The 15,088-nt window shown below is 41.0% G+C and overlaps 1 protein-coding gene across 10 annotated transcripts in view; it reads right to left on the reverse strand.

Moving 5' to 3' along the window:
- The window catches only part of NSD1 (nuclear receptor binding SET domain protein 1), a 178,076-nt gene that overhangs the window by 72,988 nt on the left and 90,000 nt on the right, over positions 1 to 15,088 (reverse strand). The gene's annotated exons all lie outside the window — the stretch shown is intronic.

The following is a 15,088-nucleotide window of genomic DNA, read 5'->3' on the forward strand; positions in this document are numbered from 1 at the left end:
ACCTGTAGTCCCAGCTACTCGGGAGGCTGAGGCAGGAGAATGGCGTGAACTCGGGTGGCGGAGCTTGCAGTGAGCTGACATTGCGCCACTGCACTCCAGCCTGGGCGACAGAGCGAGACTCCGTTTCAAAAAATATATATAAATAAATAAAATAAAAATAAAAATAAAAAAATTTACTATCTGGCACTTCAATAAAAGTCTATCAATTCTTTCCCTAAATAAAAAATAGAGTAATATACTGAGGGTGAGGCAAGAGACCAGGAGGCAGGGGTTGCAGTGAGCCGAGACAGCGCCATTGCACTCCAGCCTGGGCAACAGAGTGAGACTTCGTCTAAAAAATAAAAATAAATAAAAAATAAATAGAGTAACACATTGTAAGTGAAACAGCTTGGTGACAACTGAATGAATTAAAAAAGATGCTTCCTGGGTGGGATGCAGTGGCTCATGCCTGTAATCTCAGCACTTCGGGAGGCTGAAGCAGGCAGATCACTTGAAGTCGAGAGTTTGAGACCAGCCTGGCCAACATGATGAAGCCCCGTCTCTACTAAAAATACAAAAACTAGCCAGGCGTAGTGGTGCATACCTGCAGTCACAGATACTCAAGAGGCTAAGGCAGAAGAATCACTTGAACCTGGGAGGTCGAGGTTGCAGTGAGCCTAGATCGTGCCACTGCACTCCAGCCTGGGTGACTGAGCAACACTCCATCTCAAAAGAATAAAAAAATATATAAAAAGAGGCTTCCTGGCTGTTGCTAGGTTTCCCCTCTTTCTTTCTTGCCTCAACTACCCCGCCAATTCCCTACCTATGTTCTCTCCCAGTTACAGCACTTTTCAGTTAGAAAAGCATGGAGAATTCACCTACTGTTACTACAAAGGAGCAAAGTGAGGCAAAAAAGCAAGTGATTTGCCAAGCTAAGATAAAGAATATACCAGGAACAAAGGAGGAATATGGCCTTTTGGATACTGGAAGAAAATATCAAAATCCATAAAACTGCACAAGTCAATGGAGAGAGGAGTAACTATGCAAACCTTAATACAGGATATGTAGCAAATATCAAACAAGACAAGAGCCAAATCACACTACCCCTAAGGTTCTCAGCAAATACGCCCTAATTCCTACCACACAACCAGTATGTCATGCCTACTATACAACTACAAAATGTCACTGTATTGTGAAGAAAGAGATAAATGACAAATACTGGATGAGTATAGCAACAGCCGTAGACCTCAGAGTATACACTATCAACTAAAATGATAAAACAGCCAAAAAGTTGAAACAGCCCAAATGTTAATGAATGAATGAATAAATAAAATTAGGCATATACCTACACTGGAATACTATTTAGCAAAAAAGGGGACAAATTACAGATGGTAGGTTTTTGTTTTTTGTTTTTTTTAATCTCAAAAATATACCAAATGAGAAGAACAAGACATAAAAGATCACATATTGCATGACTCCATTAATATTAAATGTCCAGGGAAAAGGCAAATCTACAGAGACAGTCAACTAATGGTTCTCTAGGGCTAGTGGTAGGAATACGGATTAACTATACACAGATTAAAAGGATCTTTACTGGGATGGTAGAAACACTCCAAAACAGATTTACAGAGATGGTTGCATAACACATTAAATTTGCAAAATATTATTCGATTGTATACACAAAATGTATGAATTTTATGGTATATAAATTATACCTTGGATAAAGCTAATTTTAAAAAGTAAAATCTCTTCATCAAGACTGAACTACATAGTTTTCTCCTTTTCATTAAAATGGTGAATTATTCCAAAGGACTAGAATACTAATAGCAACATCACTCCTCCAATACAGATTATTCGACCCTATTTATACCTCGACTTTCCTAGTTCTGGAACCTCAGAGAAAAAAGTTTAAAGAAACAAAAAAGAAAGGCAAAAACCCAAAAATCATTCCTAATAGTGGCAATCTAGATCATTTGGCCTAGGCTGGGGCTGGTGGCTCGCACCTGTAATCCCAGCACTTTGGGAGGACAAGGCAGGTGGATCACTTGAGGTCAGGAGTTGAGACCAGCCTAGCCAACATGGCAAAATCCCGTCTCTAATAAAAATACAAAAATTCGCTGGGCATGGTGGTGCATGTCTATAGTTGCAGCTACTATCTCATAAGTCAAGATCATGCCACTGCACTCCATCCTGGGTGAGAGTTAAGACTCTAACTCAAAAAAAAAAAAAAAAAAGACCAATGTTATCAATACACTACAATAAAAGTTATGTGAATGTGCTCTCTCTCCCTCTCTGCCCCAAAATAACTGTATTGTACTGTACTCACCTATTTTTGGACCTCGGTTGACTACAGGTAATTGATACTGTGAAAAATGAGTTTCTAGATAAAGGGAGACTACTGTGCAGAGGTAAGAGAAACATGTAAAACCATATAACAGGGCTGCATACAGCGCGATGCAAACTGAGAAAATTTACAGGATGAATCTTCCAAAAAAATAAATTACAAGAGAACTTTCTGCTTTTTTTTTTTTGAGACAGAGATTTTCTCTTGTGATCCAGGGTGGAGTGCAATGGCACAATCTTGGCTCACTGCAACCTCTGCCTCTTGGGTTTAAGAGAGTCTCCTGCCTAACCCTCCCAAGTAGGTGGAATTACAGGTGTTAGCCACTGCGCTGGGCCAAGCTTTCTGCTTTCTGTTGTGTGTTTTAGGTTATTTAAAAAATTTAAATATGAATATTTGCACTGGGTATATGGCTCACATCTGTCATGTTAGCACTTTGGGAGGCCAAGGCGGGTGGATCACCTGAGGTCAGGAGTTTGAGACCAGCCTGGCCAACATGGTGAAACCCTGTCTCTACTAAAAATACAAAAATCAGTCGGATGTGGTGGCACACACCTATAGCTACTCCAGAGGCTGAGGCAGGAGAATCGCTTGAACCCAGGAGGCAGAGGTTCCAGTGAGCCGAGATTGCATCACTGCACTCAAGCCTGGGTGACAGAGCTAGGCTCTGTCTAAAAAAAAAAAAAATAATAATAATAATAATAATATTTAACCCATAAAAATCCAAAGTTAATCAATATTGCTATCATCCTGCCAGAAAGTAAAGGCAACTAATTTCCATCTGCCTGCATACTAACTTATATTTTATTATTGTGGTATATTTTAATGCCATATATATTTAAGACCATAAGGCATTATTATTTTCATAGTCAACTGTTATTTAGATTTACTCAAATGTTTAGCACTTTCTGTATTCTGAATTCCTACTGAAAAAGGATGTATCATAGAAAATTACAAACATCTACAAAACCAGTATAATAAACACCTAGACTCACTGATTACAAATTCATGGCCAATCTATTTTTATCTGTATCCCCGTCTTTCCACGTTATTTTGCAACATCTTATACTCCATATTTCATCCGTATGTGTTTCATCATGTACCTCTAATAGGATATGTTAACATAACAGAATACCTCTAGTACATGTAATAGTATTTACTCAGTAAAAATATCCCTATACATACCCTGCCCTACAGTCATTATAAATTTGGCAGGATTCTGTAAAATAAGAAACCATTGGAAATTCCAAACAACCAAAGTAAATTAACCATCTGAAACATAGCTTCATTCATATCAAAACTATACATGTAGCCCCTTAACAAAATTTCATACTTTACTCAAAATTTTTTTTAAATTACTAAAATTGTGAGTGAGAATACAGACTTGAAAAAGGGGGTGATTAGACTGGATGCTAAAAAAAAAAAAAAAATTAACAGATTGCCAACCTGTACTTTTCTGTACTGTTAGACGGAACTTATCAGTATAACAACTATGAAGTGAAATTTCAAATTGGAATACTACAAGATATTGCCAAATACAAACCAAATCTCCAGATCTGCTCTGAAGAGCAGATCTAAGCCACTGAGGGATAGGGTTGGGAGGAAAATTTTTACTGAATAGCTTCTTGCATCTTTTCAATACATACTCAAAACCAAACAAATTCAAAAACTGAAGTAAAAATAAAATTATATGAAAATATTTGAAATATCATGAATGAAAACTGTGAACTATTCTTAAGGAAAAGACAGTATCTGCTTTAACAGTAATATTCACATGTACATTAATAATAATTCACAGGAAACGATTATTTCCAGCATCCATATGACCCTATTTACTAGCAAAGGTAGACCTATAAAAAGGCGGTGAAAGTAAAGAATGTCAGGAAAAAGGGGAGAAATACATAAGAAAGGCCGCAATTGGGTTATAACAAAGCACTACTTAAGAATCTACCTGTCACGCTCATTCTATGAGGCCAGTATTACTCTGAAAGCAGAATTAGACAAAGATGGCTGGGCATGGCAGCTCACACCTGTAATCCCAGCACTTTGGGAGGCTCAGGCAGGCAGATCACTTGAGGTCAGGAGTTCAAGACCAGCCTGGCCAACATGGTGAAACCCTGTCTCTACTAAAAACACAAAAATTAGCTGGGTGTGGTGGCGCGTGCCTGTAACCCCAGCTACTCGGGAGACTGAGACAGGAGAATCACTTGAACCCGGGAGGCAGAGGCTGCGGTGAGCCGAAATCGCACCACCGCATTCCAGCCTGGGCGACGAGAGCGAAACTCCATCTCAAAAAAAACAAAAAAAAAAACATCAACAACAAAAAGAACTAAACAAAGGTATCACACAAATAGGAAAACTGTAGACCAATATCCCTTATGAGTATAGATTTTTAAATCTTCAGCAAAATACAAGCAAAACACATCCAACAACATTATACAACACGACCAAGTAGGATTTACCCCAGGACTTCAAAGTTGGTTCAAATTACAAAAATCAATCAATATAATACATCATATGGATAAAGGGCGAAACGCAAAACTGTCTTCTCAATAGACACAAAGAAGATCTTACAAATGTGACAAAATAGGTATAAAAGAGAACATTCTAAATATGAAACGTAATATAACGAAACAACGGCTGACATCATAGTTCATGAAAAAGACTCAATTATTTCCTCCTAACATCAAAAACGAGACAAAGATGTCTGCTTTCTCCACCAGTATTCCACATCACACTGGAAGCTCTGGTCAGGGTAAGTAAACAAAGGGGGAAAAGGGCAACTGGATTAGAAAACATGCAGATTACATGGTCATGTACACAGAAAATCCAAAGGAATTCATAAAAAAAACCTATTACTAACAAACAGTAATCAATAATTCCATTAATTAACACGAGTTCAGCAAAGTTGTACGATAAAATAGTAATATACAAAATGTATTTTCAAAAACATGCGATAAACAATTTGAGAATGAAATCAGAAAAACAAATTCATTTATAAAAGTACAAAGAAAGACTAAAATACTTAGGAATAAATTTTTTTCAGTGCAGAATCTATACACTGGAAATTACAAAGTATCGTGGAAAGAAGTGAAAGACAAATCTAATTGGATAAAAGTCATCTATTATTCATGGATTGGAAGACTTAATATTGCTAAGATGGCAACACTACGCAAACTACCCTACAGATTCAGCACAATTCCTATCAAAATCATAACTGGCTTTTTTGCAGAAACTTACAACCTTGTTCTAACATTAATATGGAACACCAAAGATGCAAAAGAGCCAAAACGATCTTGAAAAAGGATAAAGTTAAAAAACTTATACTTTCCAATTTCAGAGACACAGTAAAATTAATTATTACAAAAATACTGTAATTAATTACTACAAAAATACTATAACTAACACTTGTGATTTTTATTTATTTTTTGTTGAGACAAGACTTGCTCTGCTGCCCAGGCAGGTTGGAGTGCAGTGACATGATCTCAGCTCACTGTAACCTCCACCTCCCAGGTTCAGGTGATTCTCCTGCCTCAGCCTCCTGAGTAGCTGGGATTACAGGCATGTGTCACCACACCCAGCTACTTTTTGTATTTTTAGTAAAGATGAAGTTTCACCCTCTTGTTGGACAGGATGGTCTTGAACTCCTGAGATCAGGTCATCCGCCTGCCTTGGCCTCTCAAAATTCTGGAATTATAGGTGTGAGCCACCACTTCATTGAGAGCACAGAACCAACCTCTTACGTAGTTACGGCCAACTGACTACCAATAAGAATGCAAAGACTATTAAACAGGTAAAGAATACTCTTTTCAGGCTGGGCGTGGTGGCTCTCTCATTTGGTTTTTTGGAGACAGAATCTTGCTCTGTCGCCCAGGCTGGAGTGCAGTGGCACGATATCAGCTCACTGCAACTTCCGCTTCCCTTGGCCTGCCAAAGTGCTGAGATTACGGGCGTGAGCCACCATGCCCAGCCACATAAGTCTTTTTTTTTTTTTTTTTTTTTTTTTTTTGAGACGGAGTCTTGCTCTGCCGCCCAGGCTGGAGTGCAGTGGCCGGATCTCAGCTCACTGCAAGCTCCGCCTCCCGGGTTCACGCCATTCTCCTGTCTCAGCCTCCGGAGTAGCTGGGACTACAGGCGCCCGCCTCGTCGCCCGGCTAGTTTTTTTGTATTTTTTAGTAGAGACGGGGTTTCACCGTATTAGCCAGGATGGTCTCGATCTCCTGACCTCGTGATCCGCCCCTCTCGGCCTCCCAAAGTGCTGGGATTACAGGCTTGAGCCACCGCGCCCAGCCATAAGTCTTAACAAATTTAAGAAGACTGAAATCATACCAAGTATCTGTTCCAGTCACAATCAAGTGAAATCAAGCGAAACTAGAAATCAGTATCAGTACAAAAACTGAAAAATCCACCAATACGTGGAAATTAAACAACAAACTCTTGAACAATCAATGGAAAAAAGAAGAAATCACAAGGAAAATTAGAAAATACCTTTTCACAGGGCTGGACACGGTGGTTCACGCCTGTGGGAGGCTGAGACAGGAGGATCACAAGGTCAGGAAATCGAGACCATCCTGGCTAACATGGTGAAATCTCGTCTCTACTAAAAATACAAAAAATTAGCCGGGCGTGGTGGCACATGCCTGTAGTCCCAGCTACTCGGGAGGCTGAGTCAGGAGAATCGCTTGAACCTGGGAGGCGGAGGTTGCAGTGAGCCAAGATCGCGCCACTGCACTCCAGTCTGGGTGACAGAGCAAGGCTCTGTCTAAAAAAAAAAGAGAGAGAGAAAAGAAAATATCTTGTGACAAATGAAAACAATATACCAGCCGGGTGCAGTGGCTCACGCCTGTAATCCCAGCACTTTGGGAGGTCAAGGTGGGTAGAACATGAGGTCAAGAGATGGAGATCATCCTGGCCAACATAGTGAAACCCGTCTCTACTAAAAATACAGAAACTAGCCAGGTGTGGTGGCAGGCGACTGTAATCCCAGCTACTCGGGAGGCTGAAGCAGGACAATCGGTTGAACCTGGGAGGCGGAGGTTGCACTGAGTGGAGATTGTGCTACCTCACTCCAGCCTGGCGACAGAGTGAGACTCCATCTCAAAAACAAAACAAAACAAAACAAAAAAAATTATAGGATGCGCAAAAGCACTACTAAGAGAGAAGGCTGTATCAGTAAATGCCAACATTGAAAAACAAGAAAGATTTCAACTCAACAACCTGAATTTACACCTCAAGAAACCAGAAAAATCAAACTAAGCCCAAAGTTAGCAGAACGAAAGAAACAAAGACTAGAGCATATAGAAATGAAAAGATAAACTACAGACCAATATCCCTTATAAATAGTGATGTAAAAATCCTCAACAAAATACTAGTATACCAAATTAAATAGCACATTTAAAGAAATACATGGCTCCCATTGGGGCCAGCAGAAGGAAAAAAAAAAAAGGAGGGGGACAGGCATGGTGGCTCACACCTGTAACCCTGGCACTTTGGGAGACCGAGGCAGGCAGATCACAAGGTCAGGAGATCGAGACCATGCTGGCTAACACCGTGAAACCCCGTCTACTAAAAAATAAAAAAAAAAAATTTAGCTGGGCGTGGTGCTGGGGGTGCCTGTAGTCCCAGCTACTCAGGAGGCTGAAGCAGGAGAATGGCATGAACCCAGAAGGCAGAACTTGCAGTGACCCGAGATTGTGCCACCGCACTCCAGCCAGGGCGACAGAGCGAGACTCCATCTCAAAAAAAAAAAAAAAGAAATATACATCATGACTAAGTAGAATTTAATCTTGGAATGCAACGATGGTTCAAAAATAGAAAAAAAAAATCAACAGAATAGAAAAATCAACAGAATAGAACACATTAACAGAATAAAGGACCAAAAAATAATAATGATAATAACTACATGACCTTCGCACTTGATGTATAAAAAACATCTGACAAAATTCAACTATATTTCATGACTGAAAAGAAAGCACTCAACAAACTAGGAATAAAAAGAAATTACATGCCAGGTATCGTAGCTCACACCTGCAATCCCAACACTTTTCGGGTGCCAAGGTGGGAAGACTGCTTGAGCCCAGGAGTCTGAGACCAGCCTAGGCAACATAGTAAAATCTTGTTTCTACAAAAAAATTACAAAATTAGTCAGATGCCATGGTGCACACCCATAGTCCCAGCTACTTGAGATGCTGAGGTGGGAGGATCACTTGAGCTCAGAAGTTTTAGACCCACCTAGGCAACATAGTAAAACCCCATCTGTACAAAAAGGTTAAAAATTAGCCGAGTATGGTGGTGCATGGCTGTAGTCTCAGTTACTTGGGAGGTGGAGTTGGGAGTATTGCTTGAGCCTGGGTGGTTGAGGCTGCAGTGAGCCATATCACCACTGCACTCCAGCCTAAGTGACAGAATGTGACCCTGTCTACGCTTTGGGAGGCTGAGGCGGGAAGATCACAAGGTCAGGAGTTTGAGACTAGCCTGACCAATGTGATGAAAGCCCTCTCTACTAAAAATACAAAAAAATTAGCCGGGCGTGGTGGTGGGCACCTGTAGTCCTATTACTCGGGAGTCTGAGGAAAGAGAATGGCGTGAACCCGGGAGATGGAGGTTGCAGTGAGCCAAGATGGCGCCACTGCACTCCATCATGGACACCAAGAATGAAACTCTGTCTCAAAAAAAAAAAAAAAAAAAAAAAAGAATGTGACCCTGTCTAAAAACAAAAACACAAAAACCCAAACAAAAAAGTAATTACATAAATATAATAAAGACTATATATGAAAAGACCACAGCTAATATGCTTGACAGTGAAACACTGAAAGCTTTTCCTCTAAGATAAAGAGCAAGGGAAATATACTCACTGTAGCAACCTATTCAACACATTACTTGAAGTCCTAGCAGAGTAATTAGGCAATAAATAGGCAAGCAAGAAGCCAAATTCTCTCTCTGCAGACGACGTGAACTTTTATGTAGGAAACCCTAAAGATTCCACATGCTATTAGAACAAAGAAGCAAATTTGGCAAAGTTACAAGATACAAAATTAAACCTGAAAAAAGTTGCATTTCTATATACTCATAATGAACAATATGAAAGGAAATTAAAACAATCACATTTACAATAGCATAAAAAAAGAATAGAATACTTAAGAATAAACTTAACCAAGGAGGCGAAATGGCTGTACACTCCAAAACACTGTTGGATAAAATTATGGAAGACATAAATAAATGGAAAGATAGGCTGTTTTATGGATTGGAAAACTTAATATTGTTAAGATATCCCTACTACCCCAAAGGAAACTAAAAAGTCAATGTAATCCCTATCAACATCTCGATAGCCATTTTTTTTTTTTGCAGAAATAAAAAAACTATCTTAAATTAGTGTGCAACCTCAAAGAACCCCGAAATAAACAAAACAATCTTGAGAAAAAAAAAAAAACTGGAGGCCTTACATTTCCTAATTTCAAACATATCATGAGGCTATGGTAATCAAAACAATACTGTACTGGCATAAAAATACAGACATATAAGTCAATGGAACAGAATAGAGATCCACAGAGATCCCTGGCCAGGGTGGTGGCTCACACCTGTAATCCCAGCTTTTTGGGAGACTGAGGCAGGAGGATCACTTGAGCCCAGGAATTCAAGAAAAGCCTGGGCAACATGGTTGGATCCCATCTCAATTTTACTAAAAATTAAAAGAACAGAGATGCCTGAAATAAATCACATACATGGTCAATCTTCAACAACAGTGCCAAAACTACACAATGGGGAAAGGATAGTCTCTTTAACAAATGGTACTGTGAAAACTGGATATCCACATGCCGAAGAATGAAGATGAACTCTCATCTTTTTTTTTTTTTTTTTTTTTGAGACGGAGTCTTGCTCTTTCGCCGGGCTGGAGTGCAGTGGCCGGATCTCAGCTCACTGCAAGCTCCGTCTCCCGGGTTTACGCCATTCTCCTGCCTCAGCCTCCGGAGTAGCTGGGACTACAGGCGCCGCCACCTCGCCTGGCTAGTTTTTTGTATTTTTAATAGAGACGGGGTTTCACCGTGTTAGCCAGGATGGTCTCGATCTCTGACCTCGTGATCGCCCGTCTCGGCCTCCAAAGTGCTGGGATTACAGGCTTGAGCCACCGCGCCCAGCCGTGAACTCTCATCTTCTACCTTATATAAAAATTATCATAAATAGATCAAAGACCTAAACATAAGACCTCCAACTATGAAACTCCTAGAATAAAACAAACGAAAAACTTCATGATATTGGAATGAACAATAATTTCCTGGCTATGAGACCCAAAGCACAAGTAAAAATTTTTTAAAAAGCAAAAATGGAAAAAAATATCACATTAACTAACTTCTATACAGCAAAGTAACAATCAACAGAGTGAAAAGGCAGGTACAAAATGGGAGAAAATATTTGCAAATCATACATCAGATAATTGGTTAACATCCAGAACAGATGAGTAACTTACACCTCTTTTTTTTTTTTTTTTTTTTTTGAGGCGGAGTCTCGCTCTGTTGCCCAGGCTGGAGTGCAGTGGCCGGATCTCAGCTCACTGCAAGCTCCGCCTCCGGGTTTTACGCCATTCTCCTGCCTCAGTCTCCTGAGTAGCTGGGACTACAGGCGCCCACTACCTCGCCTGGCTAGTTTTTTGTATTTTTAATAGAGACGGGGTTTCACCGTGTTAGCCAGGATGGTCTCGATCTCCTGACCTCGTGATCCGCCCGTCTCGGCCTCCCAAAGTGCTGGGATTACAGGCTTGAGCCACCGCGCCCAGCCGTGAACTCTCATCTTCTACCTTATATAAAAATTATCATAAAATAGATCAAAGACCTAAACATAAGACCTCCAACTATGAAACTCCTAGAATAAAACAAACGAAAAACTTCATGATATTGGAATGAACAATAATTTCCTGGCTATGAGACCCAAAGCACAAGTAAAAATTTTTTAAAAAGCAAAAATGGAAAAAAATATCACATTAACTAACTTCTATACAGCAAAGTAAACAATCAACAGAGTGAAAAGGCAGGTACAAAATGGGAGAAAATATTTGCAAATCATACATCAGATAATTGGTTAACATCCAGAACAGATGAGTAACTTACACCTCTTTTTTTTTTTTTTTTTTTTTTTTTGAGGCGGAGTCTCGCTCTGTTGCCCAGGCTGGAGTGCAGTGGCCGGATCTCAGCTCACTGCAAGCTCCGCCTCCCGGGTTTACGCCATTCTCCTGCCTCAGTCTCCTGAGTAGCTGGGACTACAGGCGCCCACTACCTCGCCTGGCTAGTTTTTTGTGTTTTTTAGTAGAGACGGGGTTTCACCGTATTAGCCAGGATGGTCTCGATCTCCTGACCTCGTGATCCGCCCGTCTCGGTCTCCCAAAGTGCTGGGATTACAGGCTTGAGCTACCGCGCCAGGCCACACCTCATTTTTTTAAATAACAAGATTTAAAAATATGCAAAGGGATATGCACAGTAGCTCGTGTCTGGAATCCCAGCATTTTGGGAGGCCAAAGTGGGAGCATCATTTGAGCCCAGTAGTTGAAGACCAGCCTGGGCAGCATAGCCAGAAACCTGTCTCTACAAAAAAAACCCACAAAAATTAGACAAGTGTGGTGGCATGCACTTGTACTCCCAGCTACTCAGGATGTTGAGATAGAAGGATCGCTTGAGCCCAGGAGTTCGAGGCTGCAGTGAGCTATAACTGCACACTGTATTCCAGCCCGGGTGACAAAGAGACCCAGTATCATTAAAAACATATGTAGGCCTGGCGCAGAGGCTCACGCCTTTAATCCCAGCACTTTGGGAGGCCGAGGTGGGCGAATCACGAGGTCAGGAGATCGAGACCATCCTGGCTAACATGGTGAAACTCCATCTCTACTAAAAATACAAAAAAAATTAGCCGGGTGCAGTGGCGGGCACCTGCAGCCCCTGCTACTTGGGAGGCTGAGGCAGGAGAATGGCATGAACCCGGGAGGCGGAGCTTGCAGCGAGCCCAGATCACGCCACTGCACTCCAGCCTGGGCGACAGAGCGAGACTCCATCTCAAAAAAAAATCTCAAAAAAAAAAAAAAGTATATGGGCAAAGGACTTATACTATGATGCAGCAATTATGCAAAACACTATAGAGGTTCATCCAATTAAAAGTAGGCTGGGTGCAGTGGCTCATGCCTATAATACCAACATTTTGGGAGGCTGAAGCAGGAGAATCACTTAAGGTCAGGAATTTGAGACCAGCCTGGCCAACATGGCAAAACCACTGTAATCCCAGCTACTTGGGAGGCTGAGGCACAAGAATTGCTTGAACCCAGGAGGTAGAGGTTGCAGTGAGTTGAGATCACATCATTATACTCCAGCCTGGGTGACAGAGCGAGATCCTTGTCTCAAAAAATATAAATAAATAAAAGTGGAATTCCCCTATGTTCCACCAATGCCATTCTAGGTATTTATCCAAAAGAACTGAAAACCACTGGGTGCAGTGGCTCATGCCTGTAAACCTAGCACTTTGGGAGCCCGAGGTGGGCAAACCACCTGAGGTCAGGAATTTGAGACTAGCCTGGCCAATGTGGTGAAACCCCATCCCTACTAAAAATACAAAATTAGCCATGTGTGGTGGCGTATGCCTTTAATCCCAGCTACTTGAAAGGCTGAGGCAGAATTGCTTGAGTCCAGGAGGCGGAGGTTACAGTGAGCTGAGATTGTGCCATTGCATTCCAGCCTGGGCAACAAGAGTGAAACTCCATCTCCAAAAACAAAGAAAAAAAAAGAAAACCAGATCTTGAGGAGATATCTGCATATTCATGTTCACTGTAGCATTATTCACAATAGTCAAGATGTGGAAGCAACCTAAATGTCCATCAAGCAATGAATTGATAAAGAAAAGATGCTTTTGTATGAAAAAGTATGTTGCAATATTATTCAGAAGTAAAAAAAGAAGGTTATCGGCAGAGCATGGTGGCTCATGCCTATAATCCCAGCACTTTGGGAGGCCAAGGCGGGCGGATCACAAGGTTAGGAGATCGAGACCATCCTGGGGAACATGGTGACACCCTGTCTCTACTAAAAATACAAAACAAATTAACCGGGTGTTGTGGCATGTGCCTGTAGTCCCAGCTACTCGGGAGGCTGAGGCAGGAGAATCGCTTGAACCCACGATGCAGAGGCTGCAGTGAGCTGAGATCACACCACTGCACTCCAGCATGGGCGACAGAGTGAGACTTTGTCTTTAAAAAAAAAAAAAAAAAAAAAGGTGATCCTGTCATATGCTACAACATGGATGAAACTTGAGAACATGCTAAGTGAAATAAGCCTATCACAAAACAACAATACTACATGACTCCACTTACATGAGGTATCTAAAGTAATCAAATTCACAGAAGCAGAAAGAATGTTAGTTGTCATGGATTGAACAGAGGAGAAAATCAGGAGTTGTTGTTCAATGGGTACAGAGTCTCAGTCAAGCAAAATGAAAACGTTCTGGAGATCTGCTGTTGTACATGGTACATGATTCATGACACTATAATACACACTTAAATACTGTTTTTTTGTTTATTTTGAAATGGAGTCTCGCTCTGTCTCCCAGGTTGGAGTGCAGTGGCGCAATCCCAGCTCACTGCAACCTCCACCTCAAGAGTTCAAGTGATTCTCCTACCTCAGCCTCCCGAGTGGCTGGGATTACAGGAGCGCGTCACCACGCCCAGAAAATTTTTCTTTCTTTTTTTTTTTTTTTTTTTTTTTTTTTTTGAGATGGAGTCTCACTCTGTCGCCCAGGGTGGAGTGCAGTGGCAGGGTCTCAGCTCACTGCAAGCTCCGCCTCCCGGGTTTACGCCATTCTCCTGCCTCAGCCTCCCGAGTAGCTGGGACTACAAGTGCCTGCCACCTCGCCCGGCTAGTTTTTTATATTTTTTAGTAGAGACGGGGTTTCACCGGGTTAGCCAGGATGGTCTCGATCTCCTGACCTTGTGATCCGCCCGTCTCGGCCTCCCAAAGTGCTGGGATTACAGGCTTGAGCCACCGCACCCGGCCTAATTTTTCTATTTTTAGTAGAGATGGGGTTTTGCCATGTTGGCCAGGCTGGTCTTAAACTCCTGACCTCAGGTGATCCATCAGCCTTGCCTCCCAGAGTGCTGGGATTACAGGTATGAGCCACCACACCTGGCCGTAAATACTGTTGAAAGAGTAAATTTCACTCTAGCCTGGGCAACAGAGTCAGACCCTATCTCAAAAAAAAACAACAAAAAAAGGTACATTTAGGTTACATGCTTTTTAACCATAATTTTAGGAAAAAACAGAAGAACTGATACATACTACAAGAGGGATGAACCAGAAAACATTAAACTAAGTAAGGGAAACCAGACCCAAAAGGAGCACATATTGTATGATTCTATTTCTATGAAATGTACACAACAGACAAATCTATAAATAGGTAAAAACTGAAGGCAGATTGATAAGAGTTCAGTGTTTCTGTCTGGGATGATGCAAATATTCCACAATTGATTGCACTGATTGTTGCACAACTCTGTGACTATACTACAAACCACTCAATTAAAAACGTTAAAAGGTGAATTTTATGATATGAGAATTGCATTTTCAATAAAGCTGATAGAAAAAATTCTATTATGATACACAATTTCGAGAATCTTACGTTAACGGATATTGCTGTAAAAAAGAAAAAAATATATTTGTATATACGTATATACACACACTGCTTTATCCTCAACTATATTGTGTGATGTTAATATCTTAAAAGATTTCTGTTTTCCATCTGCCGCTAGGT

This window comes from Trachypithecus francoisi, unplaced genomic scaffold (assembly GCF_009764315.1).
Source record: "Trachypithecus francoisi isolate TF-2019V2 unplaced genomic scaffold, Tfra_2.0 Lachesis_group2, whole genome shotgun sequence".
Classification (NCBI taxonomy): Eukaryota; Metazoa; Chordata; class Mammalia; order Primates; family Cercopithecidae; genus Trachypithecus; species Trachypithecus francoisi.